General features: G+C 47.1%; 1 protein-coding gene across 1 annotated transcript in view; it reads right to left on the bottom strand.

Annotated features, from left to right (window-relative positions):
* LOC147668100 (disintegrin and metalloproteinase domain-containing protein 12-like) overlaps positions 1-15,913 on the bottom strand; it is a 1,153,841-nt gene that overhangs the window by 160,858 nt on the left and 977,070 nt on the right. The window lies entirely within an intron of this gene.

Here is a 15,913-nt window from a genome sequence, read left to right as displayed (position 1 = left end):
AATGGTTGGGCTGTGTTCTCTAAATATGTTCTATCCATCACAAACTATTAGGCACAAGACTTGTGCTTTCCATGAGCAAAGTATGCCCACACCCTAATAAATTCCAGCCCCCATTTTTCATCCATACATGATTCAATGCATGTGCACTGGGTTTTCACACAGATTCAGTACGTCTTTTATTGATGTGGCATAAGCATGCCTTTTCCTGATGTGCCCTGATGCAAGGCGGGTTTCCGCTCTTGCCGGCTTAGAACAATCGAGAATAAACAAGAGCACTATGCTTGGCAGTGGTTTGGATGTGGCATGAATATACCATCGAAACCTTTAACGTGCATAATATTTCAAATGAAAGAATACCCCATTTAAACAATAAACATATTTAGAAACGTTGTTCTTCTGACACTGGTTGTTTTTTTCCCTGCATTAGATTAGCTGAAAATCGATGTACTTGTTTATGCACCATTTTATTAAATTTTAAGTGTGGAATCAAAGATTCAATATTACTTTTACGAATGATTATGAATGAAAATTACAATATAAAGGTTTGGAATATGGCTTATGAATAGCGAACTGCTTAAAACTACTTTATATTGCATTTCAGATTGGTCAGCAGAATATATGTTTAGGAGGTAGCTGGTGGCAGTGCAGTGGTTTATACTATTTAATTGCAATAAAAGTGGACTTACCCATGGCTATGTGCACATTTGTCAATGACACGTCCTGGAGGAATCTGAGGTTGGGCCAAGAGGACTGCAGGTTGCCATTAATCAATGATTTGTAACCACTTCCATTGACCCAGGTGCAGTACTTCAGTATTTTCTTTAACCCCATGGCTTTATACCATTGCTCCAATAGTCAGAGTGGTCACACCTGTGTTTTTATACCTTATCATATGTAGGTGTCGGTTTGAACTTGAAAGGATTTCCAACAGGTCTAAATAATGTGTGGCTGTGTAGTCTTAGTTAGGTCAAAGTTTCCATAGGAAGAGTATTATATGATTCGATAATAACTTTGGGACTGTTTGATTGACCTGCACAAAACTTTCCAAAAGAAAAGTTAATCCATCCCGATTATTTCATGTATATTTTTGCACTGATCCATCAAGAAGGGGACAAGAAAGGGGGGGGGGGGACAAAAGTGTGATTTCTCATGTTAATCCACAAAAGAAGCTTTGCTCCCTGATACATAAAAAAAAGGATGAACTAAATATCATCAAATTTAGCAAAAAGTTTGAACTTTTCCCAGAAAGCGGGATTTTTGTGATGTGGGTTTGACGTAGAACTAGAGGCCTCATCTAATGGGGATGAAGGGGCAAAATGGACTCCAGATATCATTCTACTCACCTTGGATGCCAACTCTGCAGTCTCTCTTCTCGAAGCTAGGGTGTCTTGTTTTAAATAGCTACTAATTCCTTTTGAATTGCCTCTATCATCTCTCCCAATTTTTTTATGTTATAACCCTCAGCCATTCTCCTTAGATGAAATAATTAACGTGGGTCCTTCACTATCTCAGGAGGATTTGCAGTGATTCACAACTTTCATGACAGTTATCTCTCTGATCTACGGAAAATGTTAGGTGAAATCAAGCTGCTGGAACTTCAGTTATTCAAATAATTTTTTGCTCAAAAACAGTCTTTTTTTGGTGCCGCTCCCTCATTTAGGAACTCTTTACCTAAAATAATAAGATGGCACCCAACATCCTTACCTTCAGGAAGCAACTTAAAACGTTTCTATTCAGGACCCATCTCACGACAAAAACTTAACCGTTCGAACCCACACTCTAATCCCCTGCTCTCTGCAAAATAGTCTATTGATACCCTTGTTCCTTATTGCTAACCTTTCGCCCCACCCCACTTTTAAAAGTTATATTGATTAATTCTATGTGACTTTTACTCCTATTATGCTCCAATAATATGTCATTGTTGTTTGATTGTAAAATGTCCTAGTACCACTTGGTGAAGTAGCGCTATTGAAAGACACAATAAATAAAATAAAATACATGATTTGAAGTTGAACCTCGACTATTCTATTCAGGTTTCAGGACCATGGACTTCAGACAGCTCTTCTCTAGTCGTTCTGCCCACAACATCTGCCAATTGCATATTTTACCTGACTTGTTTTAATTAAATCTAACGGAATTTGCTCTTGGTCCTTGCATCTACAAATGATGATTGATCAGACACTGCATGTATACGACAACATTCATTTCGTTTGGCAAAAGCTATCTTCGGGTTGTTGGAAAACTCCAATCTAATGACATTCTGTGTTAAACAACCTTACAAATTGCATAAGAGTTGAAGTCGGCCGCAAAGGCTGGACTAGGTCTAAATCGACCTTGTGATCAGCTTCATGCACACTGGGGGTAGTGTTGGAAGGTCACACTGTAGTGGAGTTCTTCAGACTCCAGTGATCTCAATCCTGGTGCGAAGCTGTAAAGGTCAACAGATCCACTCTACGCCTCTGTTGTGTTGCAATGGCATTGTGTTCAAGCTCTGTAATAAAGAAGAGACCTAAGACGTGTACCTTCACTTACTTTCCACCTCTTTCTTCCTCTTCACCTCATCATCTCCCTGTGCTTTCACTGTCACGGGTCGCTTTTACTTTCCTCTTCTCTCCCATCAACCTTCCAGCCTCCCATCCACTGCTGCATCCTCTCAACTCACTCTCTTTCATCTCGCCCTCGCTGCTGCTCTTCTTAGCAGCCCCATGCCCACTCAAGCTGTGCTTCTCTCCAGTCTCCTTCCACTTTTTTTCACACTCACCATCACATTTGGCTTATTTTCATGGTATTTATGCTAGAAGCAGTATCTTCATTGTGACTGGAAATAAACCTATAACAAAGAATAACCCACCTACATTCTGGTTATTCTAATGGTGGGATTTCATACTTTTTCTTGTTTTGCAGAGACAAACTCAGAGACGAGTCCAGTTTGGACCCCTGCGAAGAGCAGCTGTTTGACGCAGCACTGTGGCTCAGGTCTACGTCGCGCCTCCTCTACATGTATATGCAGTGACGCAATGAAAGTTAAGGCGGCCCCCCATGTAAGGTACACGGAGGGGCCCCTGCTCCGGATTTAACCTGGAGCTCTCAAACCTGAGTACTGCGCTAAGGGCCCCCATGCATCTTGGTGCCCCCCGCACCACGGGGCTGCGGGAGCCTGTGTTACGCCCCTGTGTATATGGTGTAGTCTTACATAGGCAAAACTGTGGCAACTGTCTATTCGAGAACCTTCTCGCCCAATAACTGTTTAGTGTTAGGAAATGGATCAGTAGCTGTTATTTTAATTCGTTATGTGCTTTGAATCTATTTTTTTACATTATTTTCACAAAATCAAACGTAAACATAAATGAAACGTCTATTTTCGTTGAAATGATTCATTACATTTCATGGCAAAGGTCTGGTTCTGAGTACTGTGGGCAAGGGAACTGCACAAGATATGCCCTGTGTGCAGCAACACTGGGTTACTGTGGGCAGGAGTACTACATTTAGAGTCATGACTTACTAGGCATGGTCTAAAGCCATGCCGTTTTCAGAGTATTCTCAGGGCATGGGCATGCCATGAAGCTACTTTGCAGTATGGCATGCCAGGTCCTGCCAGCACATGCCAAGATCAAATCCCAAGCCTTGTGTGCACTGCCCACAAGGCACTGCCATAGGTGGTCAGTAGACAAAGTAGAGAACTACAAAAAGCCAACAATTTCACTAATACAACTTTTGGTAAATGGGTATTATGGTTATCAATGCAATCCCTTTAGATTTCAAGTGCTGATTGTCTCCCTCTATTTCTTCCCGTCTCTTTCTCTCGCAGCCCCCTTGTTTTCACCCATCGGAATTAAGCCCACCAGCTTTTTGTGATACATTTTTACTTCATACTGTGGAACATTTAAAATTAAAGCATCAGCTTCTAAATTTCTTGAAGTCAGGATATGGCTAGCCATTGTGCTCATATGTTCCCATTACCTTCCTTACTCCCTTTTTCTCCCCCCACCCCAACAATAATCTACCCTTTTCATGGTGAGTCCATGTGGTTTATGAAACTCCAAGGTTTGCTCGCGATTTAACACACTCACTTCTAATCACTGTAAAGTAATGCAACGTTCTTCAAGATTCGCGTCGCCTCAATTTCGCTAAAGTAAAACACACTTGGTCACTATCCTCTAGCTTGCTATATTTATTATTCATTTTATCCATGTTTATTGGAAATGTCCCTCTACATACATGTGCAAGAGTGATTTTAACTTAGTTTAGTAACATGCATAAACTGAAGCAGCTTAATGTTTGCAAAGGACTAGGATATTGTATGAATAGTAGATGAAGAGCCGTCATCAAATAATTGTAATTTAAGTTTTTTTACTCTAGGAGCAGTCTCTAAAATTACTGAATGTATTATTTGACAATGACAATCTGATATTTTATGATGAGCACTGTCAGCCAATACCTTATTTATGAGTCTGTAGATTATATCTAATATCACAATGTAATTTTCTCTTTGAGGGAAAATGAGATTTCTTTGAAGGTGGTTGTTTCTATGCTGACTGCCAAGGCCCATCTACCAGTAATGACACTTTATGTTTCTGTTCAAGTTTTCTCTGAATAACCAAGTATGCATCACCCTTATTTCTGTTATTGCCACACGGCAACTCTTTCATGTCCCCATCTTTTTGTTTATGTAATTGTGTACAGTTTTGGTCCATGCAGTTTCATGAACATAATGCCCGAACTTTAAAAAAAATAATAAGGGGTGGCTATTTATTGGTGTAACAGAGAGACTTTCTTTTTGATGTAAAATTGCCTGAAAGAGCATAAAAAGTTTACAGTTTCAAAAGTTCATTATATTCTCTGTTTGTCCTCATGTGCCCTAAACCGCTACCATGACCAGGTCAACATATCAACTGGGGCAAATATTGTTTGTTGGCAAACTTTTATGAAGCACTAAAGGATGGTCAACTCTGCAAAACCGACCCTCAGTAACAAAAAACAGCCCCCACATCTGCAAAACCATCCCCCACCCTTCCAGCCTCTAGGGAAAAAGCCTGATACCCGCAACGGCCAGTCCTGCCTTGTATACACAATATGTCTTGTAAAACAAGACAGCTAATGATGTAGGAGAGAACCATTAGGGAAAAGGCAAGTGGGTGGCACTACAACTCCTAGTGATAGGGCACCTGTAGCAATGGGGCAACATTTAATCCCAGCGAAAAGAGTGAGGAGGCCCAATCTAAGTCTAGCATAATGTCACTGCAGCAACGAAAGTGCAAGATGCAGAGCAAGAAGCCATAAATGTCTGAAAAAGAGAAAAAAAATAAAAAAACAGAGAGGAAAATGGCTAGAAACATCATTCTAATTCCCTGTGAGGCACAGGTTGCCTCTGGATGACCCAGGTTGGAAGGGTGTCATTGCACTATTCACCATGATTAGCCATGCCACATCACCCTGTCTTGAGCTGTTCTCATTCGCAGCATTCTCACAAGTACTTGAATACTGGTGCAACTTTGAAAGAGCATCTAGCCCCATGTTACCAACAATGCCACATCCCAAATTGGTGCTCTCGAGCATGTAAAATGACAGGTTGATAAGTTCCTGTGGCACTTTCCATCAACTCTGTTATCATAAAAAGCACCATCCCCACTGCTGATCAAGGAACCATGAAAGTGGTGTGAAGGGCCTGGTGCACAGGCGTAGTTTATGTCTCTCTCAAGCTGTCTACTCTTAAGTTAATAAAAAAGGTCTGCCTGGTGAAAACATGATGAGTAGAAGAATCCCCCCACCCCAGACAAATGTGTGTATTGCTACATTCTTGTGAGCTGGGTGGGACACATTGGAGAGGGGAGAGAGAGACTCTCCCTATACACTTCAAAAGGCCACTCTTTGATTCAGTGATAAATCACGATAGTTCCTGCACACATCTCAGGAAGGAAACTGGGCTGATAAGAATAATAAGGAGCATGGCTGGGAGCTCTGGATTAACCTTTGGATGCACATATCTCCATGGCTAACATCCAGGTGTGAACTTTAGTCACTCCAGGGCCTGTTTGGTGGGTTCATCAACTTCAGAGTCTCTCCTGCTGTGACAGACAGCCTTGCAAGAGGAAGAAGAGAGAGAAAAGTGTACACTTCGAAAGAAGCAGAAGGCCAACATAAAATTTCAAAACCGAGACCACCAATCCCATTTGGTGTCCGGAAATGGACTATAAAAAAGGGAAGTTGAGACCCCAAAATGTATCATCTGCCAAGCACAGGATGGGCTGTGTAGGGAGGGAAAGCTATGCAAGTCTTCTGCTTGTGACTAGGACTGGGGGCCGGGCCTGCTAGTCTCTTAGGGAAATCAAGACCACCTACACTGAAGCCTTGAGCACCAGCACCTGCCTACTTGCCAAGGCCATGTGACCTGTGGGGAAGAGGAGAGTGTTGTAGAAAGCGAGGTCCAGAGGGTAGGGCTGCCAAGAGAACTCCCAGTGCGAGGAGTGAGGAGATGGCTGTGCACTGAACGGGCTGTTGCCTGTGCACATGATTGGATCCGCGACCCCTGTATGCCAGGAGAGGGAAGCTGTGGACGGACCTGTGAATCGAGTGCTCAGCGGGAGCATTGTCAACCCTATAACACCTCATTGCATTGACCCCATATGCCAATTAGGGCCACAGTAGAAGTGACTGTGCCGACAAACTGCCAAGAGTTGTGTGGACCTTAGCAGTGGCCCTGTACGCCAAGAGGGGCCAACTTGGTATAGGTGGCTGCATAGGAAAGGCCAACACCTTGCAGCAGATACAAAAAGGTTCTCTCAATTAAGGACCTCTTGAGCTTTTCATAAAGGGTGGATGCTTCTCATTCAGTCTGATATCCACAGCATTTCATAACTATGGGTTGATAATAGTATTGCACAATGAGACATATATTGGCCAGAACTTAAAAAGAGGAATCAATGTCAGATGGACAGGTAGCCAAGAAAAATAGCAGATGTTTCACGGTGAATATGTTTTGAACTATAAAGCAGCGCTTTAGGGGCACAATTCAAATTATAATGTCCCACTTCTGCTCCCTGACGCAAAATCCTTGCCGCTTTTATCCGATCTCATCTTCAATCCAAATGCAGACTACCCTATGTAGAGCCTGAGTGCAATTGATGCAAAGCATCTGTTGTGCTGTAACAACCACGTTTAGGATGACATGCATGATTACATCTGTACTTTTTGCTATCGTAATATGAGTCTTATTACCAGTCCTCTATATATTGCATTTACATATTGAAGTTGCAGCAAAACCCTTACGCTGAGTAGGGTACAGCTGAGGACAAGTATGGCTCTTGGGAGAATCTGCAGCTATTGCATGTTTTAGAATGCAGGCTCGCATGTTGTTGTAGTGTCGGTTGGACAAACTGGTCGCCAAGGGCTTTGGTTTTAAGTATTGTGCTGACAAATCTCCCTGCTCTGGACCATTCAAACTGTACCGAGAAGTCTATATATGAAATAATAAAAATATCTGTGTGTTAGTTTCCTTCCAATGAAGCTTGGCTGCCTCCTCCACTTCCTGCATTGATGTCCCTGCTGTGTTTCCTTTATCTCTGCTCTTCCCTCTGGTTCAAGTCCAGGCGAGTGATGCCAACATACATCTGGAATTCCAGACCATGCCTTTAGAAGACCTAGGCAAGTGGTCGCATTATGTTATATGCTGAACATATGTTATGAATCTATTTAACATAGGCATTAGTGGCACTATCAAGGACTTGGGATAACTGTTAAATAAGATTTCATTTCTAGTGCTTTTCAGGTATATTCTCAAAGGAGGATGAATCTTCTCCAACTGCTTGATAGGCAAAAACAAGGAGTGTTGTGGGTTTAATTAATGCTTGATGATAAGTGTCTTTCTGTATTTGTATTGCATGAGGGACAAACCACTAAATCCCTTTTGAAACATTTATCAAATATTGTGAAAAATATTTCTTGAAAGTCTGCAAGTGTGAACTTAAAGTCACTGTAAAATTAATTGTTTAAATATTTTGATTGCGGTAGCTGAATATCAGTTAAAGGGCAACAACAACAGTATCACAGACACCAACATCCTATAAATATGGCTGTTATCCTGCTTGCAAAATGAAGTAACTGTTAATATCGGAGATATGCCAAGCTGCTTCCCATCTGGAGTCAACAGGCCCATTCATCTGTTGGCTTTTCCTGTGACTGGCAGTCATTTCCTGCAATGATCTCAATATCTATATTCATACAAAAGGAAGTTACATGATCCTATTTTTAAACAATGCATTCAGAAAAAATGAGTAGAGACTTCTTCACTTTGGACTAAAATGTCTATGGGGGCGTGTTACTTAAATACCCACGAATCTCTTACGAATTCTAAAATTCTAATCTAGCATAAGCCTTTATCTCCAGGCCAGTCACAAATGTCGCCCACATAGAAACTGAACCTCATCTCTCTACAGCACATGGTGTGCCCTGTTGTGCACTATGCAACCCTGCCCTGCGATTCTAATTTGTTAACCCTATATATGGCAGAGACATAGCACTCACCATGCAATTAGTGGCAGATTACATGGAACTTTCAAGAATGTTGTTTCCAGCACAGAATACCTCACAGTCACCTCCTGGGAAAAAATGCTGCTACAATGGGATTGCTTCATAATACATAGGTGGCACAGTATTATCCAGAAATGTTTTCCTATTAGGGTTCTATGCCAGATGCTTCACACGGTGTGTGTTCCTGGTGACCAGGATAAGGTGTGGATGGGGTACTGCCTTATTACCATACTTTGCCTCTGACTGTGGCTATCCTTTCAACTGGTGATGCATGTGCTTCAACACATCTAGAGCGAGGCCTCGAAAGCAAGCAAAGGGACCCAAGTAATAGACCAGGATTTGTCAAAGCTACACAATGCTCAGGTGAAAAGGGAGTTGCTCTAGTAAAAGTATTTTACCCTGGTTTAAGCTAGCTATACCCAAAGTATACAGATAAGAGCGTTTTACTTGGGCGCTGCATGGAATTAAAGAGCCTGGACAAGCAAGTTTTCCAGTAGGCGAGAGAAGAATAGGAAGTGGATTACATGAAAGAGCAAAGCCAGAACAAAACCAGTCTGTCTTGTTTTGCAAGTGCTTGTTGTTTGCTGCTTTGACTATGTCAGTGCTTGTAACATTGCGCAGGCACTGGCAAAATCTATAGTGACGATTGGTCATAATGAAACTGTATTTTCTGTACTTCCAAAATGGCTGTCTCATTGCTTTTAGATGCAACGTGGATGCCATCTTATAAGTTGAAAAATATAATTCAGCCATCTTGGAAAGGTATTTTCAACAGGTTCAAGATGGCCACCATTTTGATGATAATTGCACAGCAGTAGCTTTATTGTAAGTATAGAAAGCACAGTTACAAAAGAAAGAAGGAATTTGTTTTTAAAGACGGAAGTTGGAAGGGGCTCATTCTGACAGGTGGCAAGTATGCAGTTCTCCGGACAAAACACTTGAGTGCATATAAACCTGTAGTAACATTTAAGCATCAGTACTATGAAACAAACTCAAACATGATATAATAAAAGCGAGTATACTCGGCTATGTACACGTCTGGAGTATCAGACATCTGAATTCCTGCTACATGATCCTTAGCAGCAGGGTGCACGCAATGGGAAGCTTAGAAATGGATGGTTATTGTACTCTTCAGTACAATGATGTTTAACTAGTGACCTCCAGAGTATCTGAAAAGGGTTAAAGGAAGAGGCCACATTACCACAAAAGCGGCTGGCCATCTTTCACACAAAATTCACTTGGCAAACAAGAGAAACTTTCCTGCCCCTGCTCCCACTGTCTTCTTTCAGTGGGTTCAGGTACAAAGACCCGAGTCACACAGTGGCACCTTTTGGTGACGTTTCAATTATCAGAAATCTATAATCTGCATATGTATTTTAATTGCATTTATATAGCGCTCACCACACCTAGAGAGGCTTTGAAGCATCCTAGACTCTTCTAATCTAAAGCCGCCGTGCTTGCAGCTGATGACAATCAAATACCCTGCATGTAAAATTACAAAAATGCTAACTCCGTATTTTCCTTGCAGGGAATGAACGGCAATCACTGTTAACCTATTTACACATGTGCGGGGAAAGTGTGATTAAAAATAATGCAATCACAATGTAATGTATAGGGCACACATGGAATAATTAAAGAGTAACTGAAATCAATTTGCTTTACTGCTGCCTTCTATTTCCCCCGGGACCCACTGCACACACAACCAAGAGCAAGAATAACTCGGTTCTCGAAGACAGGCTTTAGTTCTGGCGCTAGAAAGCAGCACGAGGCGACCGCAAGACAAGTATGTGCTGGGTCACGCAGGCTGTACAAGGAGCTTTCTCCAGACATACTGCTGCTCTACGTCACTACCAAGAGACAGTGTACACTGAGCTGGCAGTGAGTGGCCAGTTGTGGCTCCTCCGCTATGGGGGAGGACCGTCGCTCCACTGCTTTTAAGCAGTGCCGAGTAGAAACATAAAATAAGAATCGAAATTTGCCTAGCTAATGTGACGGTAAGTTTCAATTCTATTAAGGACACGGAGGCGAGGATTATGCTTTTCTTTCTCCGCCATTTATTAAAACACAAAACGCACAGCAGCCCAGAAAAGCTCTTATTGGAACATCATCATCGGTTTCAATAAAGGAAGAAAACATCAAATAAAAGCAACATAGTGCAAATGTCTCAGACTTTAACTTCAAGTCCCAGCACTCCAACTTGTAAGGATCCGAGGGTAGTCCTTTCACAGTGTCCATTATCCTTTTATAAACAGACCCCTCTCTCCGTTCTTCCTCTTTCTTCGCGAATTACGCAACATCGTTACTGGTCCTGTTTGGCACCATCATTACCTAGTGACAAAACACAACTGCGTGAGAGCTGTACAACCAGATGCATGTCAGCAATACAACACGGACAGCAATAGGCATGAAATGAACAGCATCAACTGGAAACCTACGTACTTACTGGCATACGGGTGGGACGTCACACGCGGACGATCTGGGTGGGATAATCCTCGCCTCCGTGTCCTTAATAGAATTGAAACTTACCGTCACACTAGCTAGGCAAATTTCGATTCTATGGCAGGACCGGAGGCTCAGTTTATGCTAGTTTAAAGCTCACTCACCACCAACCTGGCAATGTCCACCACTGGTTTGAAGTAAAACTTCTTAAAAGTGGACTCTGAAGACCAATCCGCTGCACGCATCAAGTCCTCCAAACGTGCACCTACTGCAAACGCCTTGGAGGCCATGGCCCCTCTGGCAGAATGTGCCCCAAAACGTTTAGCGTAGATGCCTGCTTCTTGCATGACCCAGCGCACCCACCTGGCAATTGTGGGGGAAGAGACTGCATGGTGTGGTTTTTCGCAAGGCAATCAACAACTGACGTTCACCCGGAGGGCGAAGATCCCAAGTCATGTCCTCATACGCTTTCAAACAGTTCACAACACATAACTTCGGGACATCCACAAACGCTGGATATGTAATGGTTCTGGAGCCAGACTTGGTACGGCGGCCAACCGTAAAGGTGACGCCCTCAGGCGAAAACACCCGTGCGGACACATCCAGAGCTCGAACATCAGACACTCTACGACACGACACCAAGCATAACAGCATGGCCAATTTGGCCGAAAGCTCCTTCAAAGACAAATATCTATTGGCCTGCCAGGAGAAAAACAAATTCAAAACCACATTCACGTCTCAGAGGACGGAGTAACGCGGTTCCGGCGGCAAAGCCAACCGGACACCTTGTAAGAGCCTGCACACAAAAGGATGTTCTCCCACAGGGGAACCATTCACCGGCAGGTGCGCAGCAGAAATTGCAGAACGCATGGCATTGATAGTACGATACGCCAAACCCGCCGTAGCCAATTCCATTAGGAAGTTTAGGATGGAGTCACTAGGACCAGCACCCCATTCTGCCGGCGCAGCTGAGCTGCCGTTCTCGTTATCATGGAGAAGGGAGGGAACGCATAAGGCGACTCCCGACTCCAGTCCTGAAGAAACACGTCCGTGGCTTCCGCCACCGGATCTGGCCTCCAGCTGAAGAACCTCAGAAGTTGATGATCCAACCGTGAGGCAAAGAGGTCGATCGAAAAAGGACCTCAGAGGTCGTTCAGCCATCGAAAAACCAATACATCCAGTTTCCATTGACTGAAATCCCGTAGATACCTGGAGTGCCAGTCCGCTACCTGATTGGACTGGCCCGGTAGGTACTCTGCCTGCACCGACACATGATTGTCCAGGCAATAGGTCCAAAACTCCTTCGCTAGATTCGCTAGCGCACGGGACCGGGAACCTCCCAGATGGTTCACATACCGAACGGCTGAGACGTTGTCCATCTTCAAAAGGACACCCGACTGCACCGCGTCTTTGGTCCAGCACCGAACTGCAAAAGACCCCGCCAAGAGCTCCAGACAGTCAATCAATCAATCAATCAATCAATCAATCAATCATCGTATTTATATAGCGCACTACTTACCCAGAGGGTCTCAAGGCGCTGGGGGGGGGGGGGGGGATCTGCTACTGCTCGAACAACCAGGTCTTGAGATGCTTCCTGAAGGGGAGGTGGTCCTGGGTCAGGCGGAGGTGGGTGGGGAGGGAGTTCCATGTCTTGGCGGCGAGGTAGGAGAAGGACCGTCCCCCTGTGGTGGCTCTACGGATGCGGGGGACGGCGGCGAGGGCGTGGCTGGTCGAACGAAGCTGGCGTTTGGGAGCGTAGAAGTTGAGGCGGCTGTTGAGGTATCCTGGGCCTTGGCTGTGTAGGGCTTTGTGTGCGTGGGTGAGGAGACGGAAGGTGATTCTCTTGTTGACCGGGAGCCAATGCAGATCTCTCAGGTGTCCGGAGATGTGGCTGCGACGGGGGAGGTCCAGGATGAGTCGTGCTGAGGCGTTCTGGATCCGCTGGAGTCTCTTCTGGAGTTTGGCGGTGGTTCCGGCGTAGAGGGTGTTGCCGTAGTCCAGACGGCTGGTGACGAGGGCCTGGGTGACCGTCTTCCTGGTCTCGGTGGGGATCCACCGGAAGATCTTACGTAGCATGCGCAGGATGTTGAAGCACGACGAGGAGACAGCGTTCACTTGTCTGGTCATGGAGAGGGAGGAGTCCAGGATGAAGCCCAGGTTGCGTGCGTGGTCTGTTGGTTTGGGTGCGCTGCCTAGGGCGGGGGGCCACCAGGAGTCGTCCCAAGTGGCGGGTGAGGATCCCAGGTTGAGGACTTCCGTCTTATCTGAGTTCAGTTTCAGGCGGCTGTTCTTCATCCATTCGGCTACCTCTTTCATCCCTTCGTGAAGGTTGGCTCTGGCGGTGGCGGGGTCATTGGTAAGGGAGAGGATCAGCTGGGTGTCGTTGGCGTAGGAGATGATGTTGAGGTTGTGCTGGCGTGCGATGTCTGCGAGGGGGCTCATGTAGATGTTGAAGAGGGTTGGACTGAGCGAGGAGCCTTGAGGGACGCCGCAGATGACTTCGGTGGCTTCAGATCTGAACGGGGGGAGGCGGACTCTCTGTGTTCTTCCGGCGAGGAAGGAGATGATCCACTCCAGTGCCTTCTCCTGGACTCCGACGTTGCTGAGGCGTTGTACTAGGGTACGATGGCAGACAGTGTTGAAGGCCGCGGAGAGGTCGAAGAGGATGAGGGCCGCTGTTTCTCCGTTGTCGAGCAGCACTCGGATGTCATCGGTGACTGCGATCAGGGCGGTCTCGGTGCTGTGGTTGGCCCGGAAGCCAGACTGCGAGGGGTGGAGGGATCCGTTCGTCTCGAGGAAGGCGGCCAGCTGCTTGTTGACGGTCTTCTCGATGACTTTTGCAGGAAACGGGAGTAGCGAGATGGGGCGGTAGTTCTTGAGGTCGGTGGGGTCAGCCGATGGCTTCTTGAGTAGAGCGCTGAGTTCGGCGTGCTTCCAGCTCTCCGGGAAGGTAGCGGTGTCGAAGGAGGTGTTGATGATGTCCCGCAGGTGGGGTGCAATGATAGCGTCGGCCTTGTTGAAGACGTGGTGAGGGCAGGGGTCGGTCGGAGATCCGGAGTGGATGGAGTTCATCGTGCGGATGGTGTCTTCGGTGCTGATCGGAGTCCAGGCGCGGAGGGTGGTGGTGGGGGGCGGTGGTTCGGTCATGGTGTTCGTCAGTTGAGTGCTGAAGCTGTTGTGTATGTCCGCGATCTTGTTGTGGAAGTAGGAGGCGAGGGAGTTGCAGAGGTCTTGCGAAGGGGTGATGTCGTTGTTTCCGGCGTTGGGGTTGGAGAGCTCTTTGACGATGTTGAAGAGTTCTTTGCTGTTGTGTGCGTTGTTGTCCAGTCGTTCCTTGAATGCAGTTTTCTTGGTGGCGCGGATGAGTTGGTGGTGTTTCCGGGTGGCGAGCTTGAGGGCAGTCATGTTGTCCGGTGTTGGGTCTCTGCGCAAGGTTCTTTCGAGGGCTCTGCAGTTCTTCTTGGAGCTCTTGAGTTCGTCGGTGAACCATGGGGCTTTCTTGCTGCCGGGTCTGCTGGGCGGGGTCCTCAGGGGGGCGAGCTCGTCTGCGCAGTCGCTGATCCACTTTGTGAGGTTGGTGGCCGCCTGGCTAGGGTTCGTTGTGCTGGTGGGAGGGTTCATGCTCAGGGAGGACGCGAGCTGATCGGCTGTGATCTTGTTCCAGTTCCTGCGTGCAGCCTGTTGCTGGTGGTGGTGGATCGTGGTCCTTGCGAAGCTGAAGTGGTTGCAGCTGTGGTCCGTCCAGTGGAGTCCGGTGGCGTGGCTGAAGGCGATGTCCTTGCTGGATGAGAAGACTGGGTCGAGTGTGTGTCCGGCGTAGTGGGTGGGGGTGGTCACCAGTTGCTTGAGTCCCAGGTTGGCGAGGTTGTCCAGCAGGGTGGTGGTGTTGCGGTCATTGTTGTTCTACAGGTGGAAGTTGAGGTCCACTAGGAGGATGTAGTCAGCGGAGCAGAGGGCGTGTGGGCTGATGAAGTCGGCGATGTCTTCACTGAATTGTGTGCGTTGTCCCGGGGGTCTGTAGATGAGGGTGCCTCTGAGGGTGGTCTTGGGGTTGATGTGGACTTGGAAGTGCAGGTGCTCGGCGGTTGCGAGGGTGTCATCGGTGTTGGTCGTGATGCGGATGGTGTTCCTGTGGACGATGGCGATGCCTCCCCCGGTGTGGTTGATGCGGTCCCTTCGGATGATCTTGTAGCCGTCTGGGATGGCGATGGCGATGTCAGGCGCGGAGGAGGCGTTCATCCAGGTTTCCGTGAAGAAGGCGACGTCTGGGGCTGTGGTGTCGAGCAGATTCCAGATCTCGATGGCGTGCCTGTGGACGGAGCGGGTGTTGAGCAGGATGCATCTCAGGTGGCTGCTGCTGTTGCTCGTCGAGGTCTTGGGCACTGCTGGAGTGGTGCAGGTCCGGATGCAGGTGAACTTGCAGGAGTTGCAGCAGAAGGGTCGGTGGGTGCGTCTCGGGGTGGCTCGGTAGCAGCCCGGGACTCGGCCGGCGTTGAGTGCGTTGAGGGTGGCGGCGTCGTACGTCCAGCGGATGGGCTGGGGTCTGCGGGGGCCAGGGGTCCTGGCACTGGGCGCGGTCCAGGCGCGGGCGCAGACGGGCTTACCTTTGGCGCACCTTCGGCACTCAGTCGGCGCTCCCGCTGCGCGCATCCGCTGCGCGGTCGCTCTGGGGGCGTCATAAATCAGTAGCCGGGAGGGCGGGTCAGCTGGAAGGCGGGAGCGGGGCGGCCAATGGGCTGGAGGTGGGCGGGCCGCAGGGAGGCAGCGGCGGGAATCGGCGATGACGACGGGCGGCTCAGCGGCGGCTGGGTCGCTCAGGCAGGCAGGCAGGCAGACAGGAAGGAAGGCGCTTGGCAGCAGGAGGGGTGACCCGGCCTCGTAGAAGGCACAGTGGTCACAGTTGATATGCAACTTCTGCTCCTCCGGCGACCAGGCGCCGCCTGTGGAA

This window comes from Lissotriton vulgaris, unplaced genomic scaffold (genome assembly GCF_964263255.1).
Source record: "Lissotriton vulgaris unplaced genomic scaffold, aLisVul1.2 SCAFFOLD_378, whole genome shotgun sequence".
Lineage (NCBI taxonomy): Eukaryota > Metazoa > Chordata > Amphibia > Caudata > Salamandridae > Lissotriton > Lissotriton vulgaris.
Note: the sequence above shows the minus strand (reverse complement) of the source record. Positions and strands in the feature narration are given on the sequence as shown.